The 27,130-nt window shown below is 40.7% G+C and overlaps 2 long non-coding RNA genes across 3 annotated transcripts; one reads left to right on the forward strand and one right to left on the reverse strand.

The window, feature by feature from the left end:
* The first annotated feature begins 395 nt into the window (after positions 1 to 395).
* Positions 396 to 7,378, forward strand: LOC311261106. 2 transcript variants are annotated; one of them, XR_014623088.1, is made up of 4 exons: positions 396 to 744; positions 1,068 to 2,827; positions 6,049 to 6,146; positions 6,457 to 7,378. It is a non-coding gene; the product is annotated as an uncharacterized lncRNA (long non-coding RNA). The 2 variants fall into 2 exon arrangements; XR_014623089.1 differs by lacking the exon at positions 396 to 744 and having other exon boundaries at positions 1,054 to 2,827; positions 6,457 to 7,376.
* A 16,541-nt stretch (positions 7,379 to 23,919) lies between these two features.
* LOC311261028 lies at positions 23,920 to 25,401 on the reverse strand. The gene is made up of 3 exons (XR_014623083.1): positions 25,321 to 25,401; positions 24,551 to 24,746; positions 23,920 to 24,079 (listed from the first exon to the last, which is right to left on the reverse strand). It is a non-coding gene; the product is annotated as an uncharacterized lncRNA (long non-coding RNA).
* Between the last annotated feature and the right edge of the window lie 1,729 nt (positions 25,402 to 27,130).

Here is a 27,130-nt window from a genome sequence, read left to right on the forward strand (position 1 = left end):
GTACACTGCGTTGTTTGTTTATTCATAACGGAATGGATCGCAAATGAAAAAAGTAATGATTATATAAAAAATAAAAAAAACACAAATGCTGGCCCGAGGATAGTGGTGGGAAATAAGTCCGGGCTCGGGCTCGGGCTCGGGCAGAGAATCTAAACTCTACCTCCAAGCAGCACAGCACAAGGGGGAAGTGGGTGTAATGCGGAAGGCGTAGCTGGCGCTGGAGCCAGGTCAAACCAGCCAATAGAAACTCTTCACTCATCCACCAGCGTAGGCCCCGCCCATCAAGTGCAGTTGAATTCGCAAGCAAAACTTTAGAATTTGCAACCAAAGAGGACTGATCTGCAAGCAAAGGTTTTTAACTTGAAAGCAAAGAGGGCTGATTTATAAGCAAAATGGTTTTGAGTTTTGATTGAAGTTGAAGAAATATGCTCTCTCATATTTTTTTTTCAATTGCAACCTGTTCTGTTTCGATCTCAAAAAAAAAAAATTTGATTGCCACTTACTCTCTTTTGCTCTCAAATCTCTTTTTTGGTTTCAAATCCATTCTATTTGATTGAATAATAAAGGAACAAAATTCTCTCCATATCATTCCAGCAGTCACTGTGCTGCACAGATTTCTAACAAGGGAGACTGATGAAGACCATGGGGTCAAAGCGATGAAGGCTTGGCTGCAGCTGTCAGGAAGCGATTCACTGATGTGGAGGCAAACCCACTCTACAGCATCGCAACGCTACTCAATCCCAGGTGAGTGTGACAGTAACTGTGTGTGACTGTATGTGATTTTAACTGTGATGTGTGTAACTGTGACTCTGTGTGTGTGTGTGTGTGTGTGTGTGTGTGTGTGTGTGTGTGTAACTGTGACTGTGTGTGACTATGTGTGATTGTGACTGTGTGTGTGTGTAACTGTGTGTGACTATGTGTGATTGTAACTGTGACTGTGTGTGTGTGTGTTTGTGTGTGTGCAACTGGGTGACTGTAACTGTGACTGTGCTTGTAATTGTGTGTGACTGTGCTAAAATAGCAAGCATGTCTATTTTCAACTTTTTTTTTTTCTTTCTCTGTTTTAGGTACAAAAATCGTTTTTTCTCCAGTGCTACCACTGCTGCAAATGCCAAAGAGGTGCTTAAACTTGAGCTGCTGAGGTTGCCTGGAGAACTGGACGAGCAGGAGGATCATGACCTGAATGAACCACCTTCAAGAAAACCACGCACAGACCAGACCACTAGCAGTCTAGACAGCATATTTGATGAAATTGCAGATGAGCAGGCATCAGCATCAGTGGGCACAGCTGCAGTAGGTTCAAGTGTAGAAGTAGAGACATATCTTGGAGAGGCTGCGATTTCACGGGAAGACAAACCACTACAATACTGGGTGGTTAATAAAGTGCGGTTCCCAACTCTGGCTAAACTGGCGGGCAGATACCTTTCAGTACCTTGCACTAGTGTTGACAGTGAAAGGTTGTTCAGCTCAGTGTCACACATTGTGAGTGAAAGCAGAAACAGGCTCACAGCTGATCACGCAGAGATGATTCTGTTCATCAAAAAGAACCTGCCTCTCACTTTCTCAAAAGAAGCTTAGTTCAGAGACCACACCATTGCATTCTGACTGAAGTTTAACTCTGCAATAGGTTAATTCATGTTTTGTCAATCTAAAAGCTGAAGACAGTGCCAAATAGTCAATTGATATTTTGTTTGATTCAAATGTGGACATTCTGCAATAAGTTAATTCATGTTTTGTAAAAGCTGAAGACAGTGCCAAATAGTCACATATTTTGTTTGATTCAAATGTGGACACTGCAATAGGTTAATTCATGTTTTGTCAATCTAAAAGCTGAAGACAGTGCCAAATAGTCAATTGATATTTTGTTTGATTGAAATGTGGACATTCTGCAATAGGTTAATTCATGTTTTGTCAATCTAAAAGCTGAAGACAGTGCCAAATAGTTACATGATATTTGTTTGATTCAAATGTGGACATTCTGCAATAGGTTAATTCATGTTGTGTCAATCTAAAAGCTGAAGACAGCGCCAAATAGTTATATGATATTTGTTTGATTCAAATGTGGAAACTCTGCAATAGGTTAATTCATGTTTTGTCAATCTAAAAGCTGAAGACGGTGCCAAATAGTTAATTGATATTTTGTTTGATTAAAATGAGGAAACTGCAATAATTTCACAGAAAATGTTTATTTTCACTTGAAATGTGAAAAGTTTTACAGTCATTTATTAATATTTATCATTATTTGTGGTAACAAGCAGAGAAGAAAATAGAACTTGTCCTCCAATTCATTGCATTTTGCCTAATCGTTTGTTTTTTTGTTGTGGTAGAAGGATCGGCATCGGTACTCGGTATCGGCAAGTACTCAGATCCAAGTATCAGTATCGTATCGGTTTGAAAAGTGGTATCGGTGCATCCCTACTATATAGGCTAGGCCCAGTGGACAATCTTCCTGCTGTATGCAGTGTAGTGGTATTCCTTTATTTTCTTTCTCTCTTGCACTTAATGGTATTTTTAAGATATTTATGCTGTTGCAAAATTTTGTTGTGTTATTGTGAGCACTGTCTATGAGAACCTGGGCGACCTCATAGAGTGTTTTGAGACCATCAGGTCAGACACACCTTTGACAGCACCATGGTGAGTGAGGCATCTGGCTTCCTGAGGATGCTGCAGGATGAAGATTTTGTTTTTTTCCTGCAGCTGTTTCATCAAATCATGCCTCATGTTGACATGATGTACCAACAGCTCCAGAAGAGGGACTGAATTTTTTTGACATGTTGTTCATCAAATGTGCCCTGCAGAACTTCACCAGCAGTGTTCAGGCCATCAGGTAAGATAATATAGAGTAATTATATTAATAGTTATGCACATGTTCATTACTAAATGTCAGCATGCTGTGATGGTTATAATGTATAGGAACTCAAAAGTAATTATAGCTGCTGCGCAGCGATGGGTCGGGTCCGGGCTATTTTTGGCAAATTTAGACAACTCTGAAGCTGAGCAACAAAGTGTAGAACAGGAAGACAGACAGTTGACATCATAATGTTCATTTTGCATTAGTTGAGGCTTGAACTTACAACCTTTGACACCTAAGTCCATCTTCTATCTCACTTAGTTAACTGGCTAGTGACAGATCATGTGAGGCTTCACAAAGTGAGTAAGCTATACACTGTCATGCAGGCATATTTGTAACCACTGTAAAAATAAAAAAAAATCTCTGCCTCCACATTTCCTGTCTCTCACTGTATTATCCATATAGGCAAAATGCCCCCCAAAAAGATTGGTTTGAAATACTGCTCTCTTGATTTAATCTTTGTTTTGCTGTGATTTTTTTATATATATGTTTCCCACTCACTGAACTAGATCACTGATCCTGTCTCCTACTCTCAGCTGGATCAACTTTAAGTGATTCTCCTTCTTCAGTTTAAATGGAGGGTGTCAATCAGCATTAAAGCACATTACCGCCACCTATGTTTGGACTGGAATTACATCACCACAAAACAAACACAAAGTAATAAAAAATTCAGTTATTAGGAAAAAAATCTGAAAATACACATATTGCATCTAGACAGCATGGAGATGTTGGTAATTTGTTTTTAAAAATGATTGATTTGCTCCATAAGTGAATAACTGATGTTTAGCTATGTCATTACTGCATTGACTCCAATTGTTCACATGAAAGAAAAATTTAAAATGCTGTGAAAAATTCAGATTTTGAGGCTCAGTTTTTCATAAATCAAAGGAGGAGAGAGGAAATAGGTTTAAGAAGTTTTACAGTTTTTGAAAAAAAACTGAGTGATGTACTTCATGATTTTTAATAGGTTTAAATGTACAAAAGTTTCTTCAATATTGAGTTCTGAAGCTGCAGCAAGTATGGTTGATTTGTTATGATTTTTCAAAGTTTTGAACTTTAGACGCTTGCTGTAGCACCACCATCAGGACTATTGGCTTGGTTTTACAGCTGAGGTAATCTGGCATGAGACTGGACCTTTGTGCAAAATTTGGTTAGCTTTCATCCATGGTCCAGTCCAAGCTATTTGTTTTTACTTAATTTAGAGGCTTGCTGTGATGCCACCGTCAGGACAATTGTCTTGTGTTTAATGTTGAGGACATCTGGTATTTTGATCTGTCGTCATCATCATCATCCTTGCTGGGTCTTTAACCCACAACCCCTGACACCAAGCACCAGCTCCTAACTCACTGAGCTAATTGGCTGGAAGTGAGACCTGCTGTGTGGCTTCATTTGTCGACTCAGGGAGTCACTGTCCGGGCAGCTGTTGTCAAGGTAGATTTCAAAAATGGTCAAAATGTCAGAAATTCTGTTACCTGAACAAAAATCTGATAATACATAAATTGCATCTTGGCAGTATGGAAATGTTGGTGATTTGTTTTTAACTTAAAGTGTTTTGCTTCATAAGAGAACATTTGATGTTTAAAAATGCCACTCTTCCATTGATTGTCCAGTTGTTCCCATGAGAGCAGAATTCAAAATGTTCTCAAAAACTCTGTTTTTGAGATAAAATTCTGATATTTGCCAAACTCCATCAACCATGACTGCAAAATATTCTCAATTTTTTTCAGGAAGATTGAAAATGTATTTAGCATGAATTTGATAGTATATGTTTACAGTACTGTTTACAGTCAAACATTTTGATGCACTGTAGGCTTAATTTTTGATAAATCAAAAATCCGAGAAACAAGTTTTGTGGAGGACTGTCTGAAGATGCTCTCTAGCAAGTTTGGTGACAATTGGGCAAAAATTGTGGGAGGAGAGTTTTATAAGTTTTACAGGTTTTGAAAAAAACTGAGTGATGGACTTCATAATTTGTAATGAGTTTAAGTGGACTAAAGTTTCAGCAGTATTGTGGCTACAGTTTGGTGAAAGTTTCAAAACTGTAGCATGTACTGTTGATTTTGTAGGTATTTTTAAAGTTTTTAAATTTAAACGCTTATTGTCCCCCCCCCAGGAGGAATATTGACATGTCCTTGGAATTAAGTAAATCTGGCATGGGGCCGGACATTTCTGTAAAGTTTGGTGAGTTTTCGCCCATGACTTCCTCGGAAGAAGAAGAAGAAAGAAAGAAAGAATTCCTAGGAATACAATAGTGTCCTGGCAGCTTAGCTGCCCGGACCCTAATGAGCCAATTTAGCCATCTGCATTTGTGTGCATAAGTAAGTTTAGCACATCCAGAAATAGTGATATTTTTTCAGCCATTTCCAGAAAGTTGTGCAACACAGGCAATTTTTTATTACTTACTAGTATTACTGTTTTTTTTTAAAGACAGTAATTATTGATAATGGCATTGACATACTGTAATCATTCCTACAGGCTCCCATGGATCCTGGCCGCGCCCGGGTTGTGGATCGTGGATGCGCCCACTGCTATGGCCCTGCCTGATCGTGGATGCGCCCACTGCTATGGCCCTGCCTGATCGCGGATGCGCCTACTGCTATGGCCCTGCCTGATCGTGGATGCGCCTACTGCTATGACCCTGCCGGATCGTGGATGCGCCTACTGCCATGACCCTGCCTGACACCCACCACTACTGTCGCTAATATTAGTCACATCTGTTACATACGTTCCACTACTATTATTGTAATGCATTACTACATACTATCCTTACCATTAATCACTACTACTGTTATCACTAGTAATCACATTTCCATGTGCATTTCATCATTATTGCTGTAATACATCTTTATGTACTTTCACTCCTGTCAACCATCGCTTATAATTGAATACATTGTGAGCTCGTTGATCTGCTCTGTACATGCGACATCTATTGCACGTCTGTCCGTCCTGGGAGAGGGATCCCTCCTCTGTGGCTCTCCCTGAGGTTTCTTCCGCATTTTTTTTCCCTGTTAAAAGGGCCTTTTTTTGGGGCAAGTTTTTCCTCACTCGAATCGAGGGTCGAAGGACAGAGGGTGTCGTCTCTGTACAGATTGTAAAGCCCTCTGAGGCAAACTGTGATTTGTGAATTTGGGCTATACAAATAAAATTTGATTTGATTTGATTTGATATTCTCACACTTTTGATCTGTCTCCCTTCAGGGTCCAAAGCTCCGCTCAACAGCAGCAGCAAGAAGCACCAGGTACCACAAGATCAAGGAGAGCCTTAGGAACAAGAGTAGCAGAGGCTGTCAAAAGAGGTATCTGCATTCATTACTGACCAATGATGTAGGCATACTTAAGTGTTAAACCAAGTGATAAAGTCACAATCTCTGTTTTTACAGAGTTAGATTCAGTAATGGATGGTAGTAATTTTTTTTACTCACCCATTACTTGTCCATTATGCTCACACAAGGATACAGTAATAAGTCTGCATGAATAATAAAATGCATACTTTGGAACTGTGAGACAGTAGATACAGTAGATCATGGCCACATTCATGCCAACACCAGTAGAATTTTTTTTTTACAATTGTGTGTTACTGACTATACATTTTTATCATTTTAACAGATCTGTGAAACAATCCTGGGCCATGCCAAAGACAGGTTCTCCTTCACCAGCTACCTTGTGAGTGCCGTGCTGCTAGAGGCAGAGCTGTTTGACCGGCATCTGAAAACATTCCCTGAAGAGGCTCTGAATACCACCGTGACGGCATACCCCATGCTACACAAGGAGAGGCTCAGGACTGAGCTTTCTCTCATCTACGAAAGTCCAGACTTCAGGGGCTGCTGCAGTGCACTGGCTCTGTACCAGGTTCTACAGAGCTCCAGGAAACCTTCTCTGAGACTGTGGCGCTGTTGAACATCCTCATAACCACTCCAATGACAACAGCTGAAGCTGAGAGGTGTTTCTCCACCTTAAAGAGGATAAAGACATTCCTGAGAAATACAATGGGACAGGAACGTCTGAATGCATTGGGCCTGCTTTCCATGGAGAGGGAACTTGTCAGGAACATGCCTGATTTCAATGAGAGGGTTTTTGATCGCTTTGCTTGCTTGAAAGAGAGGCGAGCTAAATTCCAATACAAGTGATGAGTGAGTGTGTTCTTAAATGGTGAGTTGTGTTATGTTGTACTCTCCAAATGTTGAATTGTAAATAGTTGTATTGATTGCATATTGCCAGCCAAATATAAACTGAATATGTTCTGGAAAATTTTGATTAATTACAGTTTTGATGAGGTAAGTGTAATTTGATTTGATTATCGCTATGGCATCCATGATGGCTATAAATTGTAGACTGTGCTAAATGTGATTTCATGGGCAAACTATTAGATGACAATGTATCTGTTAATGTGTGTTTTATTGTGGAACCAAATTTATTGTATTTGAGACATTTAAATAGCCTAGCTATACAAAAAATACTGAATAGTATGTACATTTTATGTCTGGTGTTGCCATCTAGTGGTTGAACAGGAAAACCGAATTAAACAATGAAATGTGACACTGTAAAGCTGGCTATCTGACTTTTATTTATTATTATTTTGGCCATTGAATGGGTCATCTTAGCCATCATTGCAACTTTTGCCTAGTGGTGGTGAAACCAAAGCTTTCTGAAGCACTGAACCACTTTGACACAGTTGCCCGGAAAGTGATGCACTGCTTCGAAGCATTCGATACAGTCAAAATAGTGACATCTGCTGGCTGTTGAGGGGAATAGTTGACGTCATGACTTTCACGAGTCAGTTTTTAATTAAATGTATGTTCTCTCACCAAACTTGTGTCATAATGTTACTGTAGTCAATCTAAATATTCTATATATTCTGTCATTGGTAAGTATCAGTACTCCGACATGTACTGTATTAGATTATCAATACTAGTTTTTTTATTGCATGATACATGGTAGTAATCTGTACGATGTTGTGATGTGAGCATATCCGTAGCTAATGCGTATACGGTAAGCTAAGCCACCAGTCTCTGACCAACTCTGCACTGACTGTCCTGACACCACAGCTCAATTTCTCTCTCCTCTGGCCATTAATTCTCCCCCTGGTGTCTCTCTGCTCTCTAATGTGCATAATGGACTCATAGTTATACGGTTGTGGTCTGTCGTATTTGTAATTATACACATGTAAAGTTTCCTCGGGGTCAGAACCAGCACCACGATCCATTGTTTTCCTATTGTTCAAATCGACCGCTCTCCCTCTGCCTACGTCACTTCCGTTAAGCGTTTTTCGATGCGGAAGTAAAATTTTCTCCCAAAAATGGATGTCTTAATAGTGTATTTATAAATATAATTTTAAGAAAAACTTGTTCCTACATAGGGATGGGCGATATGGCAAAAATATCATATCACGATTTTTTTAAAATAAAATCACGATTTTGATTTTATCACGATCTTAAATCAAAAAAAGAAAAACGGACAATTTAGGCCAAAGAACCTTTCTGAACAGATTTTAATTTAAATAGTTGCAGTTTTGCCAACATGTGCAAACAACGTAAACATACTAAAAGGTAAACAACACTCTGATAAAGTGCACTCTTGCAACATAAAAGGTAGCTTTCAATAAACATAAAGTAAAATATCAATGAAGACATTACTGTTTGTTTTATTCAACAGTCATTTTAACAGGATTTAAGTATATCAAAACACTAAATAGCAGAGGTGGGAATTGTGGAGTCATCAAGTCATCTCCATGCAATGTATTTTTTCTGTTCATGCATTAAACCAGCTGAGTCCGATCAGCACAGCTCTTCAGCCAGGAAGGTGAGCTAATTAGTGAATGCACCTGGTTCAGTGACTGAGCAGAACAAATACATGGCATGGAGATGACTTGATGACTCCACAATTCCCACTTCTGCTAAATAGCTTATTGAAAAGGGTCAAGTAAGTCCGTCAGTGGTCGGACTATCCGACGGGGGGGTCGCGGTAATTTGAACACTGTACAATTAGCGCGACCTATCCATTTGCCCGTGTGTGTGTGTGTGCGTGCCCGCTCGCCCGCACCCGAGAGAGGCGGTAGGTGGAGGGGCTAACTGGCAGAGATGAGAGATGGTGAAACGCTGTTTTTTTTGTTTTGTTTTTTAAAAAAGCGGCCAACTCCTCCATTTGGCTTTCTGCCATGGCTCTCCATGCGGCTACCGCTACACACATAAACAAGAAAGCGCTGCCCGTAATTCGCTATGATTGGTCGGTCAGGTTGACGACGTAATACGGTTCGAGGGTCGAAGGACAGAGGGTGTCGTCTCTGTACAGATTGTAAAGCCCTCTGAGGCAAACTGTGAGTTGTACGGAGCCCCCCTGGTGTCAATTGAGAAAAAAAAAAAGCCCTGTATTAAACTGAGGGAACAGATTACTAAACTGTGCGCACAGTTTACTAAACTGAGGGAACAGATTGCTAAACTGTGCGCACAGTTTACTAAACTGAGGGAACAGATTGCTAAACTGTGCGCACAGTTTACTAAACTGAGGGCACAGATTGCTAAACTGTGCGCACAGTTTACTAAACTGAGGGAACAGATTACTAAACTGAGGGAACAGATTGCTAAACTGTGTGCACAGTTTACTAAACTGAGGGCACAGATTACTAAACTGTGCGCACAGTTTACTAAACTGAGGGAACAGATTACTAAACTGAGGGAACAGATTGCTAAACTGTGCGCACAGTTTAGTAATCTGAGGGAACAGATTGCTAAACTGTGCGCACAGTTTACTAAATTGGGGGAGCAGATTGCTAAACTTGGCAACCTGCGCCTACGGATATGTCGTCAGCTACTTTTCAACATTGCGACCACACCGCACCTCACAGGTAAGTCAATGTATCAATATTAACGAGTAGCCTTACAGTTAATGCTATATTGTGTGTAGCATTGTACATTGACTGCTTTCGTAACGTTGCATTTATTGTGTTTGTCACGTCAAACGCATCTTTCAGTTGGAGGCTAACATTAACGTTAGCAGCGAAGCAGCTAAAGTTGGCCTCCCTGGCTTTCATGTTAGCCAAACTTTGTGTCTCTAGACTTAACGGTGGGAACGCTTGTCCAGCTATGAAGCATCAACAGGGTGAAGACAATTTTCAATTCTCTGCCTATTCAACCCACAGCGGGACACAAGGTGTCATGTGTAAGATATTACATTTATGCACGACAATGCGCGCATGTAACTTGTGTTGTTGTGTTGTCACGCATCGGTTATATCATTTGGATCATTTTGTTACATCTTCTTAATCGGCGACCGCTTTTTATATTATTCTTACTCTACATTTTAATGTAAGCGCTTGTAGTGGGTTGGAAATGCCACATGCTAAGTTGTTTTATGTAAACAGACACCCCCCCTAATTTTCATTAAATATTTGAATTATTCTGACACTGTATACAGACTTTACATTAAGTTAATTCCTGAACTAGTCAGTAGATGGCGCTCTAATGCTACTGTGGATCCATTAGGGAGACTTCAGCTTCATGCTCTGCTCATGCGCAGCTCAGAAACAAACGAGCACTGGCCTGAGCAAGACAGTAACTTTTGTCTTGTCTACATCACTCCACAGGTACTGCAAATTTTGTTTCAATGTTCAGCTCTGTTTGGTATCTAATATCAATACCGTCAGGGGCGCAACTACCTACTTTCTGAGGGGTATGCAGACATATTATAGGCGCCCCCCCCACCACCACCACCACCCTTTTTTTCTATTTTCTTCAATGTTTCACACACTTTTATTTTTCATATTGCAGCAGGTGATCAGCAATAACAAAAAATAATGTAATAACATGTAGCAGTGGGTCTGTATTGCAAATATGACATTATGGCATCTAAACAACAGTTTTTATATGTTTCAGTGTTACCACTACATTGTTACATGGCGTGCCCTTGCACTCGCCCATTTATCAAGAATGGCATCAAATGAAATAGACCGTGCCACACTGTTTTCAATTGAGATCACTGCTAATTGGGTCAGGCGATCATTGCTCATACTCGAACGAAGGTATGTTTTGATAAGCTTCAGCTTACTCTTTTGAAAGGTAACACTCTGAAGGTTTTCCCCAAACTGAAATAATCACTGTAAGTGCTACTACCATTGAGTAATCTAAGTTGGAACACACTGAAGTAGAATGTTTTTATTCTCGCCTGAATTTTTTTTTTGCAATCAGATGCCTGCTCCTCCTCCTCCTCCTCCTCCTCCTCTTCCTCCTCCTCCTCCTCCTCCTTCCCATCATTATTCATACCTTTCATACATTTCCAAATGTTTTTAAATTAACTCAATAATATCTCATAAGAAACAAATCTCTATCTGTCACTAAATGAAATCATATTCCTGGCATCTAAATACTAAGTAACGTTTTGAAAGAATAAAGAACGTGTTTCAGTATCAGATCCTTCCTCCTCTCCTGTCTCTGTGCTGCTGTCCTCCTGCTGTGAGCCTGCACGTTAGAGGGAGGGGCTGCTTGTCTCAGTCAGCAGCGGTATACGAGAGTTTGCAAGATATTAGATTTGTGACAAACTATAGGATTAACGATTAGATGACACACAGACAGCTTTCTTTTTAGCTTGTTTAACGTTAGCTGCTCTGCCCCGTGCTGCGACTGTGACTGCGGACAGACGGAGCAGATTAAAAGATCGTGCTCTACATGTTCACGTTAATGCATGTTGAACAGGTGTACTGATAAAGTTTTGGCTTTTTACTTGCGAAGGTTTTATTACACTTTACTAAATAGGAGCATTGACAGGAGCATCACTACAAACATGTTCCTTTATTTTTCTTGACATGATCTGTAATCAGTACACAGTTGCAACAAGACAACAGTAACCTGTCGTTTTACTAGTAGTAGCTTTAGCTAACCTGAATATTTACAAGCCTCCTCTTGATACACTGACATAACTTACCCACTGTCTTTCAACCACTTAGAAAAACTTGTTTTCATTCCCTCAAAACCTTTATCCTTCTCCCTCGTCCTCTTTCTGTTTTGTGCCCCCGAGAGCTTTCTCTTCTGCCTCTCCATCTCTGCCCCCCGTCTGTCATGTAAACAACACGATTCAAAATGGGGGGGAAAAAAAAAAAAAAAAACGCGCTCCAGCGCGTGCTCGAGGGGGCGCGCACTGGAACGGCTATAGTGTGTTGTGTGTGGGAGGGGGCGTGAGGAGGGGAGGTGAGGGAGCGGAGGGGCGCCTAATGACATGCCTCTCTGTTACTGATCATATCATTGATTTACACATGCACAAACAGCTGTTAAATACAGAAAATGCCGACTCAAATTTTTTTCCCCCTCCATCGCTTTGGCGCCCCCTCTAGCGCGGCGCCCCTATGCGCAGCATATAGTGCATACCCACTTTTTGCGCCACTGAATACCGTAGTAACCTTTCTGGAAAGTTTTTGTATGTTTTGGAGATGTTTACAGCGTGTAGACAGCGTAAGTGTTAAGCTTCGTATCGCGACGGGCGTCGCCATGTTGGATATGTACTGTCTGTGAATTTCAGATGTCTATAATAGTTTTTGTAGTAACAGACTACAAGTAGCAAGTATCAGGTAATGCAATGTTCAAGAGTGTTAAGCGTTTGAGCCAGCCAGTTGTAAGTAAACGGTAAAGAAGGACGCTATTTTCAAATGAGTTCGCTTTTGAGTTGCTAGCTAACATGTGTGGGGTCACGCCACACATGCTAACCGCGGAAGTTAAGTGCAAGTGTAAGAGAGCAGTGTGTATGTGGAAGGAAGGTCTTATGAATGTCTATGTTGAGTTATATTATTTTTGTACATCTTAATATTTTTGAGTTAAGCCAATTCTTGTTGTGTGGAAAATAAGTCAGATTATTTTGAGTTCATGTGTACTTTTATGTCCTTATAATTTCTTTAGGTAGAATGTTTATGGTGTTTGTTGTCAGTCTGGTGTCAGCATTTGTTGTTTTATTTGTTATGTGTTTTAGTGTTGGTATGAATGTAATATGAATTTAAATCAGAAAGCTGGAGTAGCTGATGTGAGAGTTTTGTTGAAATGCAGAAATAAACGAGCACTGGCCTGAGCAAGACAGTAACTTTTGTCTTCTCTACATCACTCACTCACAGAAATATATATTATTGGCTACACAGTGTTTTCTAGCCTGTGTGTCCTTTGCTACTGGCCCAGATTCCCCTAGGTCTGGAGCCGGTAATACGCTCTCTGCTCTGGTTGTGCGGTGTCTTTTAAAAAACGAGATTGATTTTATTCGTCACGTTGGCATGCTCTATACACTAGTATTATCAGAGTAACAGTCTCTGTACAATTTGAGTCGGTAAAGCATCCACTTACTGCCATTAGGCTATAGATGATTGATTTTACAGTTTAAAATGCACCGTTTTTAACATCATGTACAGATAAATCCTGCACGCTATATATAGCCTATACTGTATGAATCAAACATTCAAATCAAACGATTTTTATGGTTTATAACTTAAACTTGAGTGACATATATACTTTTTATTGATATTGTGCTTTGACCCCCTATTTTTCCACACACTTCATTCTAGTCCTGTCGTTTCTTAACCTTGTTTGTTAAGCTTTGGTATCCTTGCTTATCTCTGTTATGTATTCATGTAGACATACATTAAGAGCAATGACAAATGCCAAGTCAAATTGGTTGTATGTGTACATTCTGGGCCAGTAAAGCTGATTCTGATTGTTCATCATCCAAGTCATTATATTCTATATTGTTCAGTAGACTTTAATATTCATTGCTTGATGAAAAGGCTATAATCAGAGGCAGATATACAGAGGCATAAGAAAGCAACCTTGTTTTTGCATTGGGTGTGTTTCTATCTATTACCTAATTTCAGGACACACACAAAGTAATGCTATGCGCTGTATTAACATGGTAGATAGGAGAAGCAGCTGCGTTGATCATGTAATCCCAAACTAGACCTCTGACATTCCTTACAAATAATGGCAAAATAGACTGGGGCCAGATCAAAACATTGTTGTGTTGGTGAATGAATCACAGGACCAGAAATCTTAACCACTTGGCTTTATTTAAGCAACTTGTAGTTTACGTGCATCAGACATCACTTTACACAGTGTTCCCTACTACTGGTTTTTTAACGTTGGTAATAGGGCCCGACAGATTTATCGGCGAGCCGATTAAATCGGCCGATTATAGCCCGTTTGAGACTAATCCGTAATCGGCCAAAACTCGCCGATTGTCGCCGATATTTTCAGAAATAAAATGCAGGGAATAAGACTTGGTTTTACTTTGAAAATGTTCCCCCATTTGAAAAGATCCCCGACATTAGGCTATTTATCCTGTAGAGGGCGCACCGACCTCATGACAAACTCCGCTGCCTGATCCGGAGCAGGCAGCGGCAGGGACGCACGGAGGACAGTGGTCCGCCTCAACGGTAAATAAACAAGTGTGTGAAATAAACAATAAGTCAACAAGTTTCAATTCAACCCACTTCACGATGTTCCCCGCTGTGCTGGTCTCGATCACGCCGAGTTAACGTTTAAGCACTATGTAATATGCAAGCTAAAGTTAGAATTAGCCATCTGCTATTAGCCTTACTACACATATTAGCCGTGCCAGTAACGGTAGAATAAACATCACAGTACACATTACGTAATCGACTAGCTACTTCTCTCACTGAGGCAGCTGCATGTCTCCAGATAAGACCGGAGCAAAATGAGTAACGTGAGTTAAGACGGGGAGGCACCGACCCGCGGAGGGAGGGAGGGGGAGGGGGAGGGGGGGGCGAGTAGTTGAAAACGCTTTTCTGGTCCGAGTTTGATTCATGATAAATCCGTGGTATATTACTGAGATGATCAGTCGGTCTTCCTGTCGGCGTGAAGAGCAGTAGCTAATGGTGCCTTGTTGTAGGCCTAATGTTGGATGGTTGTCATGTTAATATGCTGCTTGACTCAGCAATAAAAAGGATTTGAAACTATTTTTCTGCCTTTAATTCTTTGTAGAAGTGTCTGAAAGGCTCAAAAGCAGCCATTTGTTCAAAATAAATAAGTAAATATGTAGATATATAACTTAAATTAATAAAATTTTAAAACTTTATATATATATTAAAAAAAAAACGTCCGATTAATCGGTTATCGGATTTCTTCCCCCCTAATAATCGGTATCGGCATCGGCCCCAAAAAATCCATATCGGTCGGCCCTAGTTGGTGGCATTCCTCTTAGTAAATTTAGTAAATCTGAGTAAATTTTTTCCTGCATTATGTCATAAAAGTCACAGCATATACGGCTGGATCATCTATCACAACAAACAGGACACAATTTCTTCACTACGTAAAGGCGTAGTGGAGAAACAGAAAGATAGAAAATATTTTTTGCAGCTCTATTAATGTTCTGAATGTCTAATACAGTCCCTTAAGGCCCATATCAGCCATTACTGTCTGGCGATATGTTGGTGCATCACTACTTCAACTGTAAGTTGTCATGTCCCCACTAAAACTTGTTTGTTTTTGTTTTTATCTCCTGAAGATATATGAAACTTAGCTCACCTTAGCTCCCACCAGAGAGTCGCCAGACAGATTCATAAGGTAAGAACGTGCATGCCAAGTGGATCGCAATGTCATTCTCGCATGCATTTTATTATGAACTGTGTCCGGTCTGATGTGTTCTTATGACTTATGTCCATTTCTCTTGAAATTCCCCTGTTGGGGAACCCATACAGTCTTTTTCTCATCTGTTTCTCTCTCTAGGCAATCCTTGATCCTTCATGCTGCCATGGATACATTGGAGCTAATAAGACTTTATTTTAACTTGGGCCTCACATACAAGGACATCCTACGTATGTTGAGTAGAAAACACAGGATTATTCTAAGCCTGTCAACCCTAAAACAAATCCTTAAGAAGAATGGACTGTTTCGCCGGAAAAATTTTGACAGTTTAGGAGAAATTGTCAGGTTCATAAGGGAAGAGCTCCAAGGCTCAGGGGCTTTGCATGGCTACAGGTGGATGTACACCAAATGCAAAGAGAAGGGATTGCATGTACGGAAAGAGGATGTCCGCCTCATTCTATCCACTCTTGACCCAGAGAGCACAGAAATGAGAAGAAGTAGAAGGTTGAAAAGACGAGCATACTTTTCAAAGGGGCCAAATTTTGTATGGCACGTCGATTCTTATGACAAATTAAAGCCTTTTGGTATATGCATCAATGGAGCTATTGACGGGTTCTCAAGAAGATTACTGTGGCTGAATGCGTACTGTACCAGCAGTGACCCCAAAGTGATAGGAGGTTATTTCCTCGAGACAGTAGGAGAAGTAGGTGGATGTGCCTGTATCCTGAGGTCAGATATGGGGACAGAAAACAGCTCTATACGAGATATGCAAAGGTACCTTCGGCGGAATGATGATGATGTTCATGCAGGTGAAAAAAGCTTCATTTATGGAAGAAGCACAAGCAACCAAAGAATAGAGAGCTGGTGGGGCTTTCTCCGTAAGGAGTGTGTGGACTTTTGGCTCGACCTCCTTTACCGACTTAAAGATGAAGGTGATTTCGCTGGGGACTTCATGGACAAGAACCTAATGCTATTCTGCTTCCTTGGTTTGATACAGGCAAGTAGCATCAATAGACAGTGGATGGTGTATATGTGTAACCTACCCTATAGAGCAGGGGAGTCCAATCATGCTCCTGGAGAGCTACTGCTCCTGCATGTTTTAGGTTTCTCCCTGCTCTAACACACCTGATTCTAATGCTCTGCTCGTTATCAAGCAGCTGAAGCTTGTCACAGGTTTGATAATCGTTCGACTCAGGTGTGTTCAATTTGGAGACACCTAAAACATGAGGGGCCGTAGCTCTCCAGGAGCAGGATTGGACACCCTTGCTATAGAGCTATGTTTTTGCAGTCCATATCAAAATCCAACATGTTTTCCATAGCATGCTACATGACAGAGACATGTCTGCAGACATGTTTTGAAATCTACCATTAGACAGTGCCACTAATTACCTTTGGGTCATTGTCTCCCTTACATAATTCGTCCATTTAGAACAAGTTTGGTTTCCAGTAGCCAAATGGGTGACTTGTCACAACTTTTGGGCTTGTTACACTTGTCTGGGAGTACGTTGGGCAATTTAGTTGTCAAATTTAATTGTTTCCAGCTTTCCACAGTAATCATGATTAATTTTTTTTTTTTTTTTCATTATTTCTACTGTTGTCACCCCTGCAGGATGACTTGGCTTCAACCAAGGAGACCTGGAACAGCCACCTGATTCGTCCATCAAGGAAAGAACATGTTCCACACGGTCGGCCTGATGTAATGTATGCTATTCCAGAACTATATGACACAGAGGACTATTTGTGCCAGGTGTTGGAGGAAGATCGTATCACGTGTGAAGATGACTGCATCCACAGTCGTGACATTGCTTGTGATGATGATGTGTTCACCCTCTGCACCTACATAATGGCACAAAACAATCTGCATGTTCCTGTGGATGCATACATGGCCATTGACCTATACATTTCCCTGAGGGAAGAACTGACTACACTATTAAACATAGATAGATAGTAGCAGAGACATTTCAGAGGTAGACTTAACAAGTCCTATTCACTTCTGAGGAACAAGGCAGACTGTCCCTACCATTATTATTCAAATGAAATCTGTGTGTTTCCTTTAATCTGGTTTTAGTTCAGAACAATCTCAACTGCTTTTTTTATTTTAAATGAACAAGTGCAGCGCCCGTTTGGGGCGGACTGATCCCTCCAATAATTCGTTTTGCAGCTTCCTAGAGAACCGCTCATCCAAACAACTTCACAGTCAACACTGTACTTCGTTGAGTCTGGGGGCCAGTTTCACAAAGATGTTTCTGACTGGTTTTTAGTGTTAGGCCAGTCCTACAGTAACTTTTTGACATTCATTAGTCTAGACATTTTAGACTTTTTTTAAACCTAAAAAGCTAGCCACACTGTCCGCAGGCTTACTGTGGAGTTTGAGCCATGTCATTTAAAATGTAGGCATCCATCTTAAGTCTGACTATCAGATCAAAGACAAAGTCTATGTTTTTGACTGGCACCTGAGCAATACATTTGCCACTTGAGTAAAATACACCATAAAGCAGGTGGTGCTTTAGGGCGTGGCTTCCTTGTGATTGACAGGTTGCTATGCTAGCGACAGGGTAGAGGTTCAGTGATACACATACACAGCACTTTGTACATTAAAATAGCTGTGATAGCTTGTTTTTGGGTGTTGTCTGTGTTAAAAGTCTGAGGACTTTGGCCCTCTCACAGATCTGAGTACTTCTTCCACCGCTGATTCTGGCCATGTATACACTCCTGGGCTGCACAACAGAGTTCATCTGTTCTCTGGTGGTCTCTTTAAAAGTTTCATGTTACTTTACGTGTTAAACTGGAAACGATAAAGAGAAGATTTGCTTGCCATTTCATTAACATTTTTTTTTCTATGTTTCTCCACATGTATTGTTATTGATTTGTGTTTTGGTAAAACAGCTCCCTCCCTGTGCATTAGTAACAGTTCAGGCCATGGGAGACGGGAGAGGCTTTCTCTGCTAAAATTTAGAAAGAAACCGCAGTGGCGTTTCTCTCTCTCCATTCCACATTATAAACCCTTTGCTGTGTGGGGAATGTTGAATAATGCTTTTGCACATGCTCTTCGGTGGAATATGTTTGCCAAATTACAGGAGATGCTTGGACAGATTTTGAGACGATGGTGAATCTAACTATCGGTTATTAGAGTTGCACTGTTAACAATGTTTTTGTGTTGTATTTTATTGCTCAGTGTACAAATGTTGATAGTCGCTTCTTGTTTCAATAATTGCATTCAGGATGCATTGAGATAGGATCACTCAGACCACATTTTTAGGTGGTATCCGGATTAATTGAGCAGTGTGAACACACATGCGACCTGAGCCACAGTGAAGGACCGCTTACTCAGCTGTGAGCAGAACTACATCCTCATTCTCTGTCTGTCACCCAACTTCTGAATCATATAGGTAGGTTTGTATTTTTGATGTTTTTGCATATTTAATGACTTATTTTGAAAGTATTTCTCATGTCACAGAAACCACAGGGTAAATTGTGTGTTTTGGATGTTATTATACTGTTGGCAATGTGTCAGTGTTGATTCCCTTGCACTCATTCAGCTTAAAAGCCCCAATTTATTTTAAAGCTTTTACTATGAAGCAGCAAAATCAGGAAATGGAGCTGCTTCAGCAGTAAGTTAATGACTCTTATACAGCTGAAAACTGTTTTCTCACCAGACTGTAATTCATTGTTCACCAATTTCACGCCCTTTATCTTTATCAGTAACCTAACATTCAACTTCACTCCCTTCAGCTGGTGTTCATCCTTATCTATTCACACATTATATAAAATAACTGAATCTGTAAATACTCTCTTGCTTTATATTAAACCTTCAAAACACTGTTGTACTGAATCCTGCTTCGTCTCAATATGTTCTACAAGATCTCATAACTGTTTGAATGATCTGATTTGAACCACAGAATAGTGATCAGATTTTTCCACAAACTATTATAAATTTGTATTTGGGGTTAAAAAAAGTAACAAATTGTTTTACATAGCTTTAAAAGCATTGTACTCAGTATTCAGAATATACAGCAATATAGCTGCAAAGCTATTTTCTAAGTAAAGATACAGTGGAGTAATGACATCCTGAGCAGAGAATGAAGTCACTCTCCCTCTGTGTGTGTTTCTGTGTTTGTTGGTCATGTTTGTACCCCTTCATCTAAAGTGGTGGTAAATAATATTTAATGGTTTACTTTTATTATTATAATTTCTGACAAGCAATTTCAGATGTACAGCCACTTCAAAGTTAAAAAAAGTACATTTCATACACTTAATATCCTCCTTTTGGTCATTTATCTCAGCCATAACTACTGATTACTTGTTACATATAAGTAATATCTCCTGTGGACCCTGTTTGAGAAAAAAGGCTTAATATATACTATGAGCCCAACCCTGAACTCTGAGTTGATTTATCCTGAGATGGGAACTGAGTTTTTGGTTCCAGAACAGCTGATCAGAGTTAGTTCAATCAACTCTGAGTAGGTTGAACCTGAACATGACAAGCCATGATCAATGGAGCTCTGATGCAATGATTCACCATGGCAACAGGTAAATAAAACAGAGCCTTCATTTTAATATTCTATGCAGTCATTAATATGCAGTCTACACATGCATATTAATGCATGTGTAGACTGCACACATTTGTCTTTCAAAAAAGAGCCTGAGTAATTACAGGGTAAAGTTTAAGTACAGTAAGTTACATGAAGTTTGAAGACAAAAAAATATAGGCTAAAGACAGAGACACGATTGTAAGGTCACAGTCTGATCCAGTAGTAATGTGTTTGGTGATTTGCAGGTTAAGATACAGTAGATTTAAGTGTTAGACATTTGGATCTTTGCTCAACAACATTTTAACCAATGAAAACCAGTGTGACCAATCACATCATGAGTGATAGACAATTATTCTACGTGTCTAAAACCAAACAATGACTTTCTACATGACTTTGCTGCTCTGCTCACCCACCTATCCACACTTTCACCAAACAACATAGTACTGGGAGATTTTAACATTCACATGGATAAATACCAACAACCCACTCACAAAAGACTTTACATCCTGCCTCGACAATTTTGGATTTCAACAGCACACCCATACCCCCACTCACTCGAAGGGTCACATTCTGGACTTAATCTGCTGCTCTGGTGTTCCCCCTTCTGACCTAACTGCAGTTGAACTCCCCATATCTGACCATTTCCTCCTCTCATTTAATCTTAAACTCCCTCTCTCCACCACCAAGCTCCGCCGTCTCATTTCTTTTTGCAACATTAAGGACGTTAGCTTAGATTCCCTCTCCTCCAGCATCGACTCCCTCATGGCCACTCACAACTCAGTCACCCTCGAACAGCTGGTTTCACACTACAACACTGAACTCCAACACATTCTCAACTCCCTTGCTCCGCTAAAAACCAGATCTGTCTCCTTCTCCCTTTCCGCTCCCTGGTTTACCCCCGAACTTCGACTCATGAAAGCTAAAGGACGACAACTCGAGCGGCTATACAGGAAAACTGGACTTCATACTCACAAAGACAATTACAAAAATCATATGTTACATTACAAGAACTGCATTGTATCCGAACTTCCCCCTCCTACCCACTCTTTCTCCTCCTTCCAGCTCCCCGCCACTTCAGAAATTTCAGATCTTATCCACAAGTCCAAGCCATCCACCTGTCAGCTCGACCCTCTCCCCACAGTTCTGGTCAAAGCCTGCCTCCCTCCCCTGGTCCCTCTCATCTCTGCCATCATCCACTCCTCTCTCTCCACTGGAACTGTTCCTACATCATTCAAGACTGCTGCAATTACCCCACTTCTGAAAAAACCTGGTGCAGATCCCACAAACTTCAATAACCTGTGTCCAATTTCTAATCTCCCCTTCATTTCCAAGATTCTTGAAAAAACAGTAGCAATTCAACTCCATTCTCATTTATCCAACAACAACCTGTACGAACAGTTCCAGTCTGGTTTCCGCCCTCTCCATAGCACAGAGACTGCACTCATTAAAATAACCAACGACCTCCTCATGGCAGCTGATTCTGGTTTACACTCCATTCTCATCCTCCTCGACCTCAGTGCAGCCTTCGATACCATCTGTCACACCACCCTCCTCAAGAGACTATCCTCCCTCGGCATCACTCATACTCCTCTAAAGTGGTTCAAATCATATCTCTCCTGCCACACTCAGTTCATCCAGCTAAAAACCTTCACATCCCAACCTTCCCCTGTCACCTCAGGTGTGCCTCAGGGCTCTGTCCTGGGGCCCCTCCTCTTTATCATTTATCTCCTTCCCCTTGGCAATATCTTCCGCAAACATAACATCACTTTTCACTGCTATGCGGATGACACCCAGCTCTACTTCGCCAGCAAGCCCACTTCCAACCTCCCGCCCTCCTCCCTTACCGACTGCTTAACTGAAATAAAATCCTGGTTCACTTCAAATCTACTAAAACTCAACTCTGACAAAACTGAGATTCTTCTCATTGGCACACAATCAATACTCTCCAAAACCAACAATTTCCCCCTCACCATTGACAACTGCTCCGTTTCCCCCTCCCCACAGGTTAAGAGTCTGGGTGTCATCCTCGACAGCACACTTTGCTTCCAATCTCACATCAACAACATCACCCGGTCTGCTTACTTCCACCTACGCAACATCAACCGCCTCCGCCCCTCCCTTACTCCCCATACCACTGCTATCCTTGTCAATAGTCTCATCACTTCCCGCCTGGATTACTGCAACTCCCTCCTCTCAGGTCTCACCCATAAATCCCTGCACAAACTTCAACTGGTCCAGAATTCAGCTGCCCGTGTCATTACCAGAACCCCCTCCATCCACCACATCACTCCCGTCCTACAGCAGCTCCACTGGCTCCCAGTCAAGTCCGGCATTGACTTCAAAATCCTTCTGCTAACATTCAAGGCCATTCACAATCTTGTCCCCCGATATCTTTCCAATCTTCTCCATATTGCCATTCCCTCTCACACACTCCGTTCATCCTCCTCCATTCTGCTGACTGTCCCCCCGGTCCGTCTCACCACCATGGGGAGCAGAGCTTTCAGCCGCTCTGCTCCCCGGCTCTGGAACTCTCCGCCACCCGAAATAAGGAACATCAGTACACTTTCACATTTCAAGTCCCGACTCAAAACACACCTGTTTAAGATTGCCTTTTCCCTCTAACTGAGCTTCCTGTCCATTTTAACTGTTTGTTTCTTTTTTATTTTATTTTATTATTTTAATTTTATTTTTAACTAATTGTATTCTATTGTGTACTGTGCATTGTCTTTTATTTACTGTAAGGTGACCTTGAGTGACAGAAAGGCGCCTATGAAATAAAATGTATTATTATTATTATAAAGCTTCATGGAGATTTTTACCTTTTAAATTGAGATTACACATTATGTGCCATAAACATTTTATTGGAACTGCTATAATAAACTGGCAACTCAGTCAGTCAGTGAGTCACAGTGCTATTGAAAAAAGGACACGCAGAAATGTTATGCTGAGTTGTATTGAATATTTGAGTTGAAAGGGCAAAAAACAGTTCATAGAAATGACCGACTACACATAAAAGTGGTAACTTTAGACAGTCCTGACAAACTATTAGAACAAGATTTTGATTTTGATATTCAGTAATCTCTGCTATTAAAGCGCTTTAAGATGGAGTGAATGAATGAGTAAATGAAATGGCATGTGTCTCTGTAAGAGCGAGGAGAATCAGAGAAACTCAGGATTTGTATAACACAAATAACCAGTGAGAAGGTTAGGTTCACACAGTCTCTTACCACGGTGACTGAGTTTAAGATATCATTATTTATGGAACCAAAAATTCAGACTTTCCCCTCATCTCGGGGTTAACAAACTCAAGAGTTTTCACTAATCCTGCTTTATGAAATAGGGCCCTGGTCTTTTATCCCTAGACACCCAGAATGAGAAAAGCACGTGCACACTCAGATCTGTGTTGTTTTTATTGCAAAAAAAACATGAACAGGAAGTGAATATAGTAGGAATAGCTTTGAGAGAACCATCACTCTTAAATAAGTCCTCCTAAACACAAGGGATGGGAATCGAGAACCAGTTCAAGTTGAGAACCATTAACAAATTGGAATCAGAACGTGAATCATATGGCTATGAGCTTATCAATTCCTTTTATCAATGTCAGCATGTTTTTCTGACAGCTGCGCATTGCAAAACATGCTTGCCACAAGAGTGATTCATGGTGATGAGGAATAAACGGTCCAAAGCGTGGCGTTATAATAACATGCAGGCAGGCTGAGCATAATTCTTCTTGTAAAAATCCTGAAAAACGTAAATAAAAAACAACACATCTACACTGTGTTCAGACTCAGAAAATAAAAGAGTTGATGCCCAAAAACATGCACGGGCCAACTTTTTCCATTCAGAAAATTGATCATGAATCAATAAGGGAATCGATAAAGAATTGGACCAATAAGCATAATGGATAATGGCATTGTTATCAACAAACTTAACAATTCCCATCCCTACTTAACACCCTGTAAGTCAACCAGACAAGCAGCATCCTTGAAGTCCATATGTGTGCTCCTTCTTGACCAATACATTTCTTTAGACGGGAAATAGTAAAAACATTAAAAACATTTATAAAAACAAACATAAAACTTCGCTGCACCCATTCTATTGGTCCGATCACAGAGCATTCAGGCACCAAACCACCTATAAAACAAACAGAACATGGATATGAATACACATGCAGATATAGACAACAGGACATAAACTACATGAAACTAAAAATTTAAGTTATAATGAAATGTCCTTTTCAAGTCAACAAGCTCCCTAACATGACATTGACAATGTCTCTTTGACGTCACCCATAGGTTTCTGAAGAGCCATTGTGAAGCTCAGTGTGCTCCAGCCGTCGCCATCTTGGCAGTGCCTGACTCCACCTAACTCTCGGCTAATACAAAAATGGGCTAAGAGGTGGAGTGTGGACACAGGTGAAGCAGGCTAAATTACATCTACAGTCTATGCTAGCCACCTGTGAATAAACACACCTGTCACTCAAGGCTGCATGCCCTTATTTATGCATAACTATAAACCTAAATATAATTTGGGTGAGTTTATTCACCCACTGAAATGTTTTCACAAATGTATTAATTCTGACTTGAACTTAAACCTGACACTTACCACTAAATAATGTCCATCACCCACATGTTTGCATCAAGGACATTAGTGAACTCCTCCGCCAATTCAGGGTACGAGGCATAGTTGTTTGGGACTTCCAACACGCAACCGCATGTGTGGGATGTGGGTCTTCTTGTAAAGGTGCTCTCTGGCTCAATGAATCGAACGTGGATATCCTTGCCAACGAGAAGGTCCGCACCTGTTGAAGGCATGAAAAAAAGGCTATTCAATTGTAAAGCTTTAGTCAATTATTTGACTACTATTTAACTGCATTAGACCGACACAATATCTTGGATCCTAAAGACAATGCTCAGTGCGTAGTAACTGTATCACACTGGGCCTTGTTCCAAGACACCATGATAGTCTGAGAGAGTAATTCAGCATGAGAAATGTGGAAATCTTGTAGATGGATAAAAATGGTTGAACACTTCTTTTTCGTGACCACGTTAACTGCCTGTCTGAAGCTTACCAGTTCATGCAGAACCCTGCTAGAACTCAGACTACAGTACCTGGTAAACAAGGTATTGTTTACACATCAACTACCCTACTGGCAAGTATTTCACACCACTTAAGTTAAAGAAAAGACCTGAGCTATTAATTTAAAAAGGGAAAATAATATGGATAACAAGTTTGGATTTGAATTTGGATTAAATACAGTGTCAATTAATCAACTACATTAGATGACTAATGAAGAATAATTATTTACCTCCAAAATGTTTTGGTATGTCAGCCATATGATCAAACAACTAATCAAAATTCTGTCAAATAATTACCAGTACAAAATCTGAGAAATTTCCTCAGCCGAACTTCACCACAGTTCCTGATGAACTTCTTCAGGAAATCAAGAGTCTGACTGTCCCTCTTGTTGAGGGTTTCATGTTGTAGTATGGCAACAACCTTTCTGGGTGTAGGAGTGAGGCTAGCCAGCACTTCATCCAATCCTCCTGGGGGCAGTCTCAGCCCTTTCAACACACTGCTCCAACACTCTGCTATATATGCTGGATCCTGCACTATTTCTTTATGTGCCACTTCAAGTAAGGTTTTCCTGACATTTGCCTCGGTGACAAGAAGTTTAACATCATGGTCCTCTAGGAAATCCAACCATTCCTCAGTTCCAGAGATAGTTTTGAAGTCTTTCATCGCTTGCTCAGCAACTTCCTTTTCTTCAGTGGGAACTGTTTCCAAGAATGTTGCAAACAGTTCATCATCCATGATTTCAAGTCCAAGACAGTGGGAGAGGAAGGGCTTGGCCAGTACTATGGGAAAGTACTTCAGCATGTTGTAGCCTAGAACCATAACTTTAGCCATGTTTTCCCATTCATCTTTCATATCATGTCTCGTCATAGGTATTTTCAGTATGTTTCCGGCTGTGCATTTCATAAAAAAAGTCTCCCAGTACTCACTTAGCGCATCACGTAAAACTCCACCATTGTCTTCTCCTTTCTCGGTCGTACCATTGGGTAGGACCATCTCAATCTCTAAGATAGAATCATCTGCAGACACACATCCATTCTTAAAGGCAGCATTTAGTCCTTGGAAAACATTTCCCCTGTGAACCTAAGCCGGTCTGATCTTTGGTGGTTGAAACGGTTCCTGGACTGTAAATAAGCTTTTGACCTGCACTGGGTCCATTGGAAGGGTATCATCCAGGTCAGCAGTGTCATCATCGAGGAAAGCATATCCAATCACAACTTCATCATCAAATGAAATTGATGCCTGTGGTTCATAAGTTAAATCATCCTCTTCAAACATGTCAATTTCTGCATTCTGAGTTATACTTGACAAAGGCATTGTATTGGCAATTTCACTTGTGGTAGCAGCTACACTGGGAGTTCCAGTTGTGGAAGCAACTACGCGAGAAGCAGCAGTTGTACGGGGTGATTCACTGAGGGTTGATGCACAAGGTGAGGTAGCAGCATTCAGCATTTCATTTGCATCTGTCTCAATCCGTTTGCATGAAAGATAAAGTCTCAACATTTTAACTTTTCTCTTCTCATATTGCTCACCTAGTGTGGTCAATGGAGCCAGCTCATCTTCAGTAAAATCCCGCATGGTGAATTTGAATTCATTGACATTGCCGATTTTACTTGTTCCATTTGGAAAAAATAGGTCTTTGCCAATTTCCAACAGTTGTGCCATTGTGGCAGTCTTCGATGCCTTCAAATGTCTGGTTCCTCCTCCCCTTTTCTCTTTCACCTGAATGTAACTGTCCACAGCCTCTTCAAACAATCCCATTTGAAAAGCACGCTCCACTTTTAGGGCATTTGAGTTACCGGTCATTTTTTCTGAACGATCATACGCATGACTTCTCTTGGAGGCCCGTCTTTGGTTTATTTTTGCCATCAGGCTTTCTGTAGCCTTAGAGACGGTTGTGGTGGTGATTCCTTCCAGCGCAGCCACTTCTCTTCGGCAGTACTGCCGAATAGCTATCCTATCCCCGATTTTGGGCACATATAGAGTTAGTTCTTCGTCTGTCATTGAATGGACAGCATTGCAGTCAACCTGAAAAAACAATGGAAATGGGTGCAGTTGAGTATAAAACGGTCCTATTCTTTCATTTGTGTGAACAGCCTGTGGACTAAT

This window comes from Pagrus pagrus (genome assembly GCF_965226575.1).
Source record: "Pagrus pagrus genome assembly, chromosome: 8".
Lineage (NCBI taxonomy): Eukaryota > Metazoa > Chordata > Actinopteri > Spariformes > Sparidae > Pagrus > Pagrus pagrus.